The sequence below is a fragment of the Acomys russatus genome, chromosome X (genome assembly GCF_903995435.1).
Source record: "Acomys russatus chromosome X, mAcoRus1.1, whole genome shotgun sequence".
NCBI lineage: Eukaryota > Metazoa > Chordata > Mammalia > Rodentia > Muridae > Acomys > Acomys russatus.
The window spans coordinates 86,696,932-86,710,214 of record NC_067169.1 but is presented as its reverse complement, the minus strand read 5'-3'; the positions used below and the strand labels follow the sequence as shown (position 1 = coordinate 86,710,214).

The following is a 13,283-nucleotide window of genomic DNA, read 5'->3' as shown; positions in this document are numbered from 1 at the left end:
TATAGAGAAATTTGAAGTATGTGGCATGCAGACCAAATTTTGGTATGTGTTATTTTCTATCATTTACCTGAGGAAGAATATATATAAAAAAAAAGGAGACAGAAAAAGAGAGTAGTTTTATTTTTGTTTTTTTTTTTTTTTTGTTTGTTTGTTTGTTTGGTTGGTTTTTTAAAGACGGGTTCTCTGTGTAATAGCCATGGCTGGCCTGGACTCATTTTGTAGACCAGGTTGCCTTCAAGCTCACAGAAATCCTCTTGCCTCTGCCTCCTGAGTGCTGGGATTCAAGGTGTATGCCATCATGCCTGGCTTGAAAAAGAGAGACTTAGTGTCTGAATTCATATTTTTTTTCTTGTTTCCTTTGTGTCTGGGATAGAGGGGAATAAAAGCAATGTTAATAACAATTAAGATGGTTTTGAGAATTGATTACGTTTCCTGGAATATATCACCACTAGTGAGGACAGCAAGAAGAACTAGGTGAAGAAGAACCTTCTGAGAAGGTGGTTATGAACTTGCACATGGGCTTAGAGCTTTTACTTAATAGAACCGTGGTTCGAATCAAGTCCATATATGTTTATTCCTATACTCTTCTCAATAGAGAAAAAATAGAATCAGTATAATATCTATCAATATAAAGTAAACAGTGAAAGTGAGGTACAAAATGAATATGCAGATCAAAATGAAAAAAAATAAAACAAGAAGATATGGCATGGAAACACAATGAAGTTTTTCAGCCACAAAAATAGAACAAATTTTGACATTTTCAGAAAAATAGAAGGAACTGCTATGTTATGTGAAATAAGCAAGACTTACAAAGATATATATCATATATTTCTCCTTTATGTAGAATCTAGATTTAAATTTAGGCGTAGCTATATCTGTGTGAATAGGACATAAAACTAAGAAGAGGATTTTGAGAGGGGAGGAGGAGGTCTAAAGGGAATGATAAAAAAGCAAGAAAAATAATGGAATGTTGGTAGCATGAAAGCAGGGACCAGAACAATTGTCAAGGAGGAAGAGGACTAGTGAGAGAAGAAGAGATGGGAAGAGGAGAGTGGATGAGGAGTAAGTAAAAGTATACTGATACATACGCATTAGAAAATGCCACAATGAACCTATTATTTTATGTATTAAATAATAAAAAGAAAAATTAATTAAAGCATAATTGATTTTTTTACATTCCCTTCCCTAAGCACATCTCACCATGTCTCCTGCAGAGGTAACTATAATCTGTAATGTACAGGCTTTAAAGGTTATATACACTTAAAATGGTAATTATCATAGTTTATTCTCTAGGCAGCTCTGTGAATTTGCTATTATATAGTAGTAGTATTCTGAGAAAAAGAAAAGAGATTTTCCTAACCTTTCATCAAATAAACAAAGAACTGAGTTTTAATGAAGCATCAACTTCTTTATAGTGCTTGGCAAACTCAGCACAGATTCACAGACTATTTGAACAGAAATAGACCTAGCTGTTGTTTGGTTTAGGTTGTTGTTTATTATCCTTATCCTTTGTCTTAAATATTATAACCTCTGACTTAGGAGATGAGTCAGTGGTTAATAGGCTTGCTATGTAAGCCTGAGACCCTGAGTTCAGATCAACTACACCCATGCTGCATGTCTGCAACTCCAGTACTGTGGAAAACACATAGATCCAGGCAGAGTTTTAAAGCTCATTGGGCAGTATTCTTAGCTAATGAATGAGCTCCAGATTCAATGAAGAAACAAGGCCTCATGAAAAGTAGTGTGGCAAAGGATTTAAGGAAGATATTCCAACATTGACCCCTGAGTACCACGCATATTAGCTAGCACATATGTGCATTCTTCACATGGATGCACCTCATCATATGCATATACCGTAAACACACACACACACACACACACACACACACACACACACACACACACACACTCCTCTCAAAGGTCATTCACTGCCATATATTCCTTTTGTAGCACATCATGGGTCATCATTTGTCCTTTTTATTTGCCTATCTGTTGTTCTTAATAGAATAGGAGCTCTGTGATAGAAAAGACTTTAGCTGTTTTTTGTTTTGAGGGGGGCATTCAAGACAGGGTTTCTTTGTGTAGCCTTGGTTGTCTTAGATTTACTTTGTAGATCAGGCTGACCTTGAACTCACAATGATCCACTTGCCTGTGCCTCCCTGAGTGCTAGGATTAAAGGCTTAATTAAAGATTAATGCCTGGATTACCTGATTCTTTTTTAAATAACCAAATGATATTTCTTTTGGGAATAAATCTGCTTTTACCTTTTCAATGTAAAGGCAAGGAAGCAGAGGCCAAGGAATTGCCTAATCCAAGTTTCCTGACCTCACACCCTTGTGTTTTCAGGCTAAGATCCAAAGTTTTTCTATCTGTTCTTGAAGGGAGAGGGACTACTGCGGTGCCAAATTATAGTGTTGTCACTGCTATGACAAGGAGGACAGGTTTTGTGAGAGAGAAATAAAGAGGAGATTATTACTTCAATTGGGAAAAGATTAGGGAAGAACTCCCTAACAATGAATGATTTTTTAGAAGGAACATGAGCGATTGTAGCATTAACCAGGGGAAATTCAGGAAAAAGAGAGTTCTACACACACACAAACATACACACACACACACACACACACACACACACACACACACACACACACGACAATATTCTATAAAGAAGAATGACTTAAATATTGGGGAACTGGAAGATTAGTGTTGCTGGAACTGAGGGAGTGACAAGAAGTGTAACAGATGACCAAAGGATTGTGAGCAGTGATAAGCCTTTATAAAGCTTTGCGTTTTATTCTACCTGCAGTAGGAAAGCATTGCATGGTTTTATAAAGGACAGAGACAAGATGTAACTTACACCCTAAGAAGATTCTTCTCATGGAGTTGCAGAGAGTAATTTTCAAGGTGTTGACAAGAGTGGAAGAGTCAAATGGGAGCATAGTCTTAGGCTAGGCAGAAAGAAATAAAAGCACAGACATTGACTATCTGAATAAAGTAGACTCATTACAAATATTTGTCCCTTATCAACACCAGTTGACTTCCCAGCATGGATAGGGGAAATCTCACAAGGCCCCACCCCTAGATGAAGAGAGAAAGACAATTTATAGCTTTGGAAAAAGGGAGAATCCATTTTCTTTAGGGGTGATCCCTCAGTAGGTTACCCAGTCCCATGTGGTTAGCTCTTAAAACATATACATATAAGCATTGCTAAATGAACTTATGAGTATGTATATATATGTATAAAATAATAAATATTTTTAAAGAAAATTATGGATTTGATGGGGAGTATGGGAGTGGAACAGGTAGAAGGAGGAGAGGAAGGGAGATATGGTAGAAATACAGTACCCATATATGAATTTTTTCAATGAAAAAAATATATTTGTCCCTTGCATCCTCAGTTTAGGTTTTGAATTTTTGGATTCAACCAACTACAGAAAAAATAAATTGCACTTGTACTTCAAATGTACATTTTTGGTTATTTATCTATAAATAATGAAGTATAGCAACTGTTTCCACAAAATTTACATTGTATTATATATTATAAGTAATCTTGAAATAACTGAAATATACATAAAGAATATATGATTCATATGCAACTACTATGCCATTTTCTATCAGGACTTGAAAATCTGTTAATTTTGTGTGAATTTATAGACCCAATCTCCAATAGATAGTGGAAAGCAAGCGTGTACTTTAAAATGCTCAACTAGTTGTAGAAGGTATTAGGTTTGCTATGGGTAGGAGAAGATAAGAAATAGAAAGGCTAGAGGAAAAGTAGCTGTGGTTGGAACAGTAAAAAAGTGAATCTAAGTTCAGAGGTTTGTAAGATGTGTCTGTGTAGCCTAAATGTGAATGTCAAGCAAGTGGTCTGAACCTCACTAAGGTATCTAGCATCAAGTTTAGAAATTGGGAGTTCTTAGTATGTATGTATATACATATACTATGGGCATAAGAGAAATGATTGTGATAATAATGACTATCACTCTGTGAAGGTGATATTTATAAACCAGTGAAGTTCCTTTTACAAGATCTGCTTAGCTATGGAAAATGAGCAAAAAGAAAGGTAACAAGTCTTAGAAATTTCCAACACATAAATTAGCAAATACATAACCAATCAGTGGTGGTGCATGCCTTTAATCTCAGCACTCAGAAGGCAGAGGCAGGTGAATCTCTGAGCTCAACATCTACAGAGTGAATTCCAGGACAGCTGGGAATACACAGGAAAATCATGTTTTAAAATCAAAACACAATGAACAAAATAGCTATGTAGTATTTACTATCCACATATCTGCCTATTATATCTTGGCACCAGTCTGCTAAGAAAGGATTACTAGCCTGTGTCTTAGGCTATTTTATGTTGCTATAGCAGATTACCCTCTACTGGGCAATGTATAAAGATAAAATGTTTAACTTGGTACAATATCAACATCTGAATGTATTAAGACATGGTGGGAGCTGGAGAGATGTCTCAGAGGTTAAGAGCACTTGACTGCTCCTCCAAAGGTCATGAGTTCAATTCCCAGCAACCACATGGTGGCTCACAACCATCTATAATGAGATCTGATGCCCTCTTCTGGCTTGCAGGCAGAATACTGTGTACATAATAATTAAAAAAAAAAAAAAAGACATGGTGGAGACATAGAAAAGCAATTGGCTGTGTACAGAATGGTCATGTGTATGTGCAAGGACATAAGAGAGAAAAGATTGTTGTGTTATGATGACTGTTTTTTCTTGAGAACTGATCTGATCTTAGGAGATCTGACACAGTCCTTTGAAATATCATTCACCCACTTATGATGGTGGAGCTCTCATGACCTACTAAGCCTCATCTCTTAAGGGTTCCACTACCTCAACGCTGTTCCTTGGGACCATGTTTATATATGACATGATTCTCGGGGGGGGGGGGGGAAACAAACCATATCCAAACCAAAACAGCCTTAGTGTTTGCATGAGTGTTTTGTATTCATTCTCCGCCTCCAGATCTTACAGTCTTCCCACCTCCCTGCTTTCACAATGATCCCTAGGAGTTGAGAGAAGTGGGTGTAGGATAGATGGTCTGTTTACAATTCACCATTTTGAAGGCTCTTATTCCCTGTATGATAGGAGGTGGACATGAAGTCCCACCCCCAACCAAGGAGCTATTGGTTAAGTGATAGTTTGTAGGAGAGGGAGAGTCAATTTTTTTTTTAAGATTGTGGCTACTGGTAGTTAGACCATGTTCCAGTGAAAGGCCACACATCAATGAATATAAGGAAAGCCCAAATTTAACTTCACAGGTAAGAAAAAGATAGAGACTACACAATATTGGGTGGGGAGGGAAGCAGGCATGGGTCTTAAAAGAATTGGAGGTGGTGAATAGTGTTAAAACTCATTGCACAAAATTCTCAAAGAACTAATAAAAATGTATTAACCTGTATTAATTGTATGAAATAATTACTTTCATTGTGACATTTCATGTATACATATGTGTATATATGATGTAATATATAGTTATATACTGAATTTTATTTTGCTTATTTTTATTTCTCTCTCTTCTTTCAGTTTTATGTATATGGGTGTTTTGGCTCCATGTATGACTGTTATCTGGTGGAGGGAGGGGAGCAGATGAGGGCATTGGACCCCAGGATCTCTTAAAGTTAGAACTACAGATAGTTGTGATGTGATATTTTGGCGGCTGGGACTCAAACCCAGGTCCTATGGAAGAGAAGCCAATGCTCTTAACTTCTGAGCCATTTCTCCAGTCCCGACAGTATACTTTAGAAGCTTCATTGTACAGAAAGTGAAATCAAGGTTAAGAGAGACAGACTAACTTGTTTAAAATGACTTATTATCTGGTCTCCATCAGAGGCAGGAGCTCAGTTCTAGTCCTATGAGTGTTGCCTCTGGAGAACCATATAATAGAAGTTTCTGCAACGATTGAAGTGTTTTCTGTCTTGCTAACTACTTGATTTTCTTGAACAATACAAATCTGGTTGATGAAACTCAGGGTTGAATTACTGATTTTAATTTTATTACACAAATGCTTAATTTTCTTTATGTAATTTATTTTTATTAAGTTAAATGTGAAGGCACCAGTGTGGCTGGTAGCTATCATGTTGGAAGGCATAACTTGAGAGTCTCTGATCTTTTTGGTTGTTTGTTTGTTTTTCAAGACAGGGTCTCTCTGTGTAGCCTAGGCTGCCCTGGACTCCCTTTGTAGACCAGGCTGGCCTCGAACTCACAGCGATCTGCCTGCCTCTGCTTCCTGAGTGCTGGAATTAAAGGCGTGCACCACCATGCCCGGCTGGAGTCTCTGATCTTAATTGCTATGTTCCTCTTCAGAGAAGGCTGCTAAGGAGACTCAGAATGTAATTCTGGGAAGAAATAAGGAAGGAAATTAAGGAGCAAGAGGGATGACTCAGCAGTTAACAAGCACTGGCTACTCTTCTGGAGAACCCAGGTTCAATTTTAAGCACCCTTATGACAGAACACAACTGTTTGTAACACCGGTCCCAGGACATCTGATGCCCTCTTCTAGCTTCTATAGGCATCAAGGACACACGAGATATACATACAGATATACATACAGAAAAGCACTCATACACATAAAAAAGTTAAAATTTTAAAAAATTAAGAAACTGAGGTCACAGAACAAAGATGGGAGAGTATGGGGAAAGGGTGTAGTTATTTGTGTTCTTTTTTTGCAATTGAAAGTTTCTAGACAGTGACAGAAGTATGACAATGGCAACATAATAGAGCATTTGTAGGAACCCACTCAGGAGGCAAAGGCAGGTGGATCTCTATGAGTTCAAGGCCAACCTATTCTACAAAGAGAGTTCCAGGAGAGCCAGGCCTATAATTACACAGAGAAATCCTGTCTTGAAAAAAAATTTGTGGAGACATAGACATAATAAGGAAAATGAAGCCACTGTGCATATACACATCTTTCAACATATTTTGTTTTCTGGCTGCACCTGTAGTTCACTGGTAGAGCACTTATACTTGGATTTGATCCTTACTACTGAAAAATAAATAAATTCATTTTTGAAATTTTCTGTTTAAAAATTCACTTTTAAAACCCTACAAATTTATATTATGGAGAACCAAGAAGCTGAGTAGTACTTGCAGTGACAGGTAGGATGAGGAGAATCTTTTTCTGAAATGGCCAAATGCTTGAACTTTTGTTGAATGATCATAGATTAGAGAGAGATTGATGTGACTATGGTACTTGAGCAACAAAAAGAAGTTTGTCTTCCACTACAATATGCTGAAATCCAGATAATAGCCTTGAACACAGAACATAATCCAGCTTTGTTGAGCTTTTCAAAATCCTATTAAATTTTGAACTACAAATGTTTCTGTATTCAATGGCCCATTAGCAGAGATACGCAGGTAGTTCCCAGTAAGAACTTAAGAATCTAAATACTTCTAATGGAACATAGCCTCTTTTCATGAAAATATTGCTATTATAACACTTAATTCTTAAGTAAGTTCTATAGCATCTCTAGATGACCCATATTGCCACACATTCTCATACTCCACCTGATAATACATAGCATTAGCTTGTGAAAAAAGTAGGATTTACAGCAGTGTCAAAAGATGACTCGATTTCACCCTATTCTCCTCCGCTATGACTGTGACTGACAGGGAAGGAGGAATGGGAGGATACGAGGAATGGGACAACAATTGAGATGTAGTATGAATGAATTAATAAAAAATAAAAAGGAGGAAAGGGAAGAGAAACTGTATGATTAAATTAATAACAAAATAAAAGTTATAAACAGAAAGAAAATTTAAAAAGCTAAAAAAAGTGACTCAAGATGTAAATAGGAGGAAAAGTAGCAGTTTATTCATCCTGATACAGTTTTCTTACATTGTTAGTTTCTTTGGATGATGGTCATATAAAAGTATAAATAATACTACTTTGGTTTCCATTTCAGCACTTGTGTTTATTTTAAAACATCTTATGACAACGAAAGTTTAGTAAACTTTCATGACAATAAACAGAGAAAAAAATGGATGCATAACTGATCGTAGCATGCTGTTGTTATAATGATTTAAACCTGGGACTTGAAGAGGTAAATTGACTCATATAAAGTTATTCAGGAATTTAAAGGCAGAACACTGGGTAGATCTTATTTTCTAATCCATTATTCTGTGCCTGCTATCACAAACATTTTTCCTCTATATTGGTGAAAGCATATATTGAGACATTTAAGAATTTACTGCTTTCATCAACAGTTATCTGAAATATGGAAAATACCCAGTTCTGTATCTTGTCTGCCCAACCCTGCTTTCAGAATGCTCTAACAACCATTTTTCCTCTGTATTGGTGAAGGGATATATTGAGACATTTAAGAAAATGGGAGGGAGAAAGGAATGGGAAGATACAAGGAATAGGATAACAATTGAGATGTAATACGAATAAATTAATAAAATATAAAAAATAAAATAAAATGAAAAAAAGTCAAAAATAATTTACTGTTTTGACAAATACTCATCTAAAATATGGAAGGTACACAATTCTCCATCTTGTCTCACCAACCATGTTTCAGACTCCTGTTAATCTCTTAGAATAACAAAAGAAAAATAAATGACCGTAGGGGATACATCCAGTGGAATCTGGATCCAGTGGACTGGATATTTATTAAGAACTTTAAAGTATCTGTGGAAGGGACTTAATGCAAATTGTCCTAATAGATCTCATAAGAAAAGAGAAAAATAAGTTTTTATGTTTCACATATTGTAATATCATACAAACAGTCTTTCTGGAATGTCCTCTGCTCTGCTGGAATACCTACTTATGCCTTCCTTATCTCAGTCTTCTGTCCTAAAAGAAAGTGATGGAGTGGATTTAGGGGGAGGCTCTGATAAATAATTAGAGAAGGGTTGTACAAGAACAACCTCCAAAGAGTAAAGCATGCTATTACAAGATAGGTATGGTGGTGCATGCAAAAAATTCCAGCTCGTAGGTAGGAGCAGGAAGACTGTGAATCAGGTAAACCTGAGTTATGGAGGGGGACACTGTCTAAAAAAGTAAACAAACTAAACAAAGTATGAAATAAAAACTTCACAAGAATGTAAAGAGAATCTCAAACGTCTTCATTTACATCTGAGCCCTACCCACTGTACTTCCTGCTTCTTACATTTCTGCTTAGAATAGTTGCCATTCTATCAATATCCTTGCCGTGCCTAGAGTCTCCCTGTGTGGCTTTGAACTCACTTTACTGACCCTTACTTACCAGTGCCTTTGCTTAAGCAGTTGAAGCCACTGATCCCGTCCTCCTTTTCTTCATTAAAACACGAAACAAACAAATATCCAAAGCATAAAATTGACAACATTACCTATTGCTATTGTGGCCTAGGAATTGCAGTGACATCTTTACAGCGACTCATGACTTGACACTAGCTTCCTAACTACTGCGCACTGTTGGTGCTGCTCAATAGCAATCCAGTCTCTGTAACTTGAGGGAATTCATTCATTCATTAAGAAGAGGGAAGGCTCCAAACAGCAGCCCTGTGAAGTACGACGGCTTTCCCTACCTTGATTTTGTCAATTAAATGAAAGGCGAAAAAGGTGCATGGTTGGCTGTTAATTGGACTCCTGTCATTAAATGAAGACTTTATAGAATTGAGTTCACCTAGATGAATGTCTGAGATATCTAATGCTAAGGTAATGTTATCCCTCACCTAGCCTTTAAATGACATCACAAGTAGGAGGAACCAGGGAAAAAGATAGGAACCTGTGAGGAAGAGGGCTAAATATAGAGTGATTAATGCTAGCAGTGTGTTTTGGGGGGACATGTTGGAAGATAAGGGATGGTTAGGGGAGTGGCTCAGTGTTAACAGCACTGGTTGGTCTTCTGGAGGGCCCAGGTTCAATTCCTAATACCTCCATGGTGGCTCAAAACTTTCCATGACTCCAGTTTCAAGAAATCCCATGCCCTGTTCTAGCCTTCATGGTGTCAGACACACACATGGTGAACAGATATGCATGGAGCCAAAACGCCCATAAACAAAAAAAATATTTTAAGTGGGCATGTTTTTAGCATGATGCAACACATGTGACATGGGACAAACTATTCAGTAAGTGTGAGCTTGTTAATATACAGGTTTTGTGAGGATTATATAAAGTAATTTATGAAATACATTCAGTACACTGTTTGCCATGAATTTGCTGTGTTAATATCATCATTATCATTATAGTGATGAGAGTTTTAAAGTGAAAGTATTCCCACATGTGATAGTTAAACCCTCATTCCCAACTTGACTTGACTGGAGTTAGAACATCGAGGAGACTCATCTCTGTAAGTGTCTACCAGGATCTTTCTGAGAGGTTGTACTGAGGAAGGAAGACTCACTCTGAATGTAGGGGAACCATCCCACAGGCTGAGTTCCTGGCTAGAATTAAAAAAGAAAAGAGAGAAACGGGAGGCAAACCAGATGAACACCAGCATTCTTGTTTGTATGTACTGATCTACCTAGCTGTGAGCAAGCTGCCTGCTGCTACGCTGTCCCTGGCCTGAGAGACTATATCCATTAGACCAGGAGCCATCTTTCTTGCTCTATGGTTCTTTCTCTTGGCATTTGGACACAGCCTTGACAAAAGTACCTAAGATATTATGCTTTATTTTTCAGAAAGGGAATCAATTATAAGAAAGTGATATTCTATATTTATAAGACTTTTAAAATTTTCTACTCATGAACCCTTTACCTGAATAATTTTTTCTAAGAATCCCAGGTATTTAGATATAGAAATAGAAATATAAGTCAAATTACTGATAATAAATAAGAAATAAATTAATTCTAAAACAACTTCGGCATATGATTTTAACATTTATTACAGAAGGAAGCAAAATTGTACACTAAGGAAAAATTCTGTTTGCTTTAACATAAAAATTAAATATCAGATGAATATTAAATATGAAAGGATTTATAGCATCTTCCATACTTTTCACTTGATTTTGTAATTATCAGTGTTGAGAGCACCACTTTACATAAATAAGAAGCAAGAATATGATTGGGGCTATTTCAAAAGCTGTTGCAAATTCTGTTCTAACACTCAGCCTAAATTCACTGACTTTTTAATGAAACTGAATTCAGCGACTCAAGCAGGATTTTTAAAAAAAATTTGTGTTGCTATATCATTTTTTTTAATTTAACACAATTTTTCTTACAGTATATTCTGATCCTGTTTTTCCCTTCCTTATCTCCTAGATTCTCCCTACTACCCCACCCACCTAACTCCATTTCATTTTTCTCTCTTTCTTTAAACAACAAACAGGCTAATTCAAAAGAAAAAAAAAAACCAAACCAGAATTATAAAAAGAACAGATGAAGAGGGGAAAAAAAGTCAAGAAAGAATACATATGCAGACATATGCACACACACACACACACACACCACACACACACACACACACACACACACGCACACACACACACACGCACACACAAAGACAAAGATGGAAGCTATAATAGATAAAAGATGGGTAGGTTAAAACATGCCCAAACAAAACATTATGAGACAAAACATCTTCAAAAATATCATTGAGCTGGTTTTATGCTGGCCATCTCCTGCTGAGCATGGAACTTGGCCTTAGGATTGGTTTGTATGCCTAGTGAGGCTTCATTGGCAAAAACTGATTTTTCCTTAGTAAACAGTTACCAATTGGAGATGGCTTCTATGTTAGGGATGGGGCCTCATGTCCAGTTCCGCTCTCAGCATTAGGACACCATCTATCTTGAACTTGTGCAGACCCCATGCATGAAGCAACATTTCTAAAAAAAAATCTAACTTTACTAACAAAATCTAATCCAACGATATACTGCTTTGATACTTGCCTGCTAAAGAATGACCACTGTTTACACAAAATCAGCAAGCCTTCCGTGTATAGTAAAATAGCTATGGTTTTTAACATGTGGCAGTACTGAGTCTAAGCCCATGTTTCAGGCTGTGTTTATTGCCTTTACATGGTGTGAGGTGAGGGGATGTACAGTGCTAAATATATCATGTAAATTCACAACCACGAGGAGGGAAATTGCACAATGCAGCTTGGGCAAAGTGCTGCCAGAAATAACCCAGATTCACTTCATGTTTGATTTTGAATTATGTTCATTGTGCATTCAGAAATCATTTAATCTTGATAAGTTTTTCATTACCTTCCCATATTTTGTTACTTGACCCTATAGGCTCATGGCTAACAGCTTTAGAATCTATGGCCTCTATAGCATGAAGAATAAATGTACAAGTTAACAGTGAAGGACTTGTGTTGAAATGTGAGCCCTGCCCCATTCTAGTCATACAAATCTGGGCACACTCCTTAATCTTTCAGTATCTTGCCAATGGGGATTGGTAATAGTATTGATCCCTGTAGGATTATCAGGGCATTAGATGAAAGTAATCATTATATACAAAGCACAATGCTGCATTACTATAACTTGTTATCGGTAAACAGTCAGCCCAGATGTCAGTGTCTCTTTGGAGGGGATGCCCCAGACTTGACCTTTGGCAAAGGTTAGTGACAGAGGCTAACCAAAGGCTATGTGTGCGTTCCTTGTATTTCCTGTCTCTGGGAGTCCATTTCCTTTGTTCCCTCAACATTTCCATTTCTTCTTGCCAGTCAAAGCCTCTTATGGAGACTTGGGTTTTGACCTCTGTGGGTTCAGTTTCCAGGCATTTCCTGTTACCTTTCTTTTCTGTCAGTTTCCTTTAGTTTGGACACTCTATTGTCCTGTACTCCCCAGAGCACAATCAGGCAGCTTAGCAACTATCCTTATGTCCACAGTGGGGCAGTAGAACGTGGCAGAAATAAGGCTGGCCAGGGTAATGGCTTACTCTGCTTTCAATTTTCCCAGGCTTGCTTGGGCACATCACTTCTCCACTCTTAGAACTGGTTTCCCTATTTTCACAAAGAGAACACTGAACGAGGTGATTGAATAACCGTGCTACCAGCTCCATTAATAAAGTTTGACTGTACATCTGAAAGTTTCTCCACTTTCAAAAAAAGATCAAAGGTGCTATAATACCTACTTAAATCCCTGCCATGACTTGTGCTTCGTTAATCATTTAATTCATATTTATCTTTATTTTTTAGTTTTTTTTTTTTTTGAGACAGGGTTTCTCCGTATAGCTTTGGCTGTCCTGGACTCACTTTGTAGACCAGGCTGGCCTTGAATTCACAGAGATTCACCTGCCTCTGCCTCCCTGAGTGCTGAGATTACAGATGTGTATCACCAGGCCCAGCTATCATTTTTTGTTATGAAAGACAAAAGTAGACTTTCAAGTGGTATTAGTCATTGTCCAGA

At 37.1% G+C, this 13,283-nt stretch overlaps 1 protein-coding gene across 1 annotated transcript in view; it reads left to right on the top strand.

Moving 5' to 3' along the window:
• The window catches only part of Lhfpl1 (LHFPL tetraspan subfamily member 1), a 39,774-nt gene that overhangs the window by 14,592 nt on the left and 11,899 nt on the right, over window positions 1-13,283 (top strand). The window lies entirely within an intron of this gene.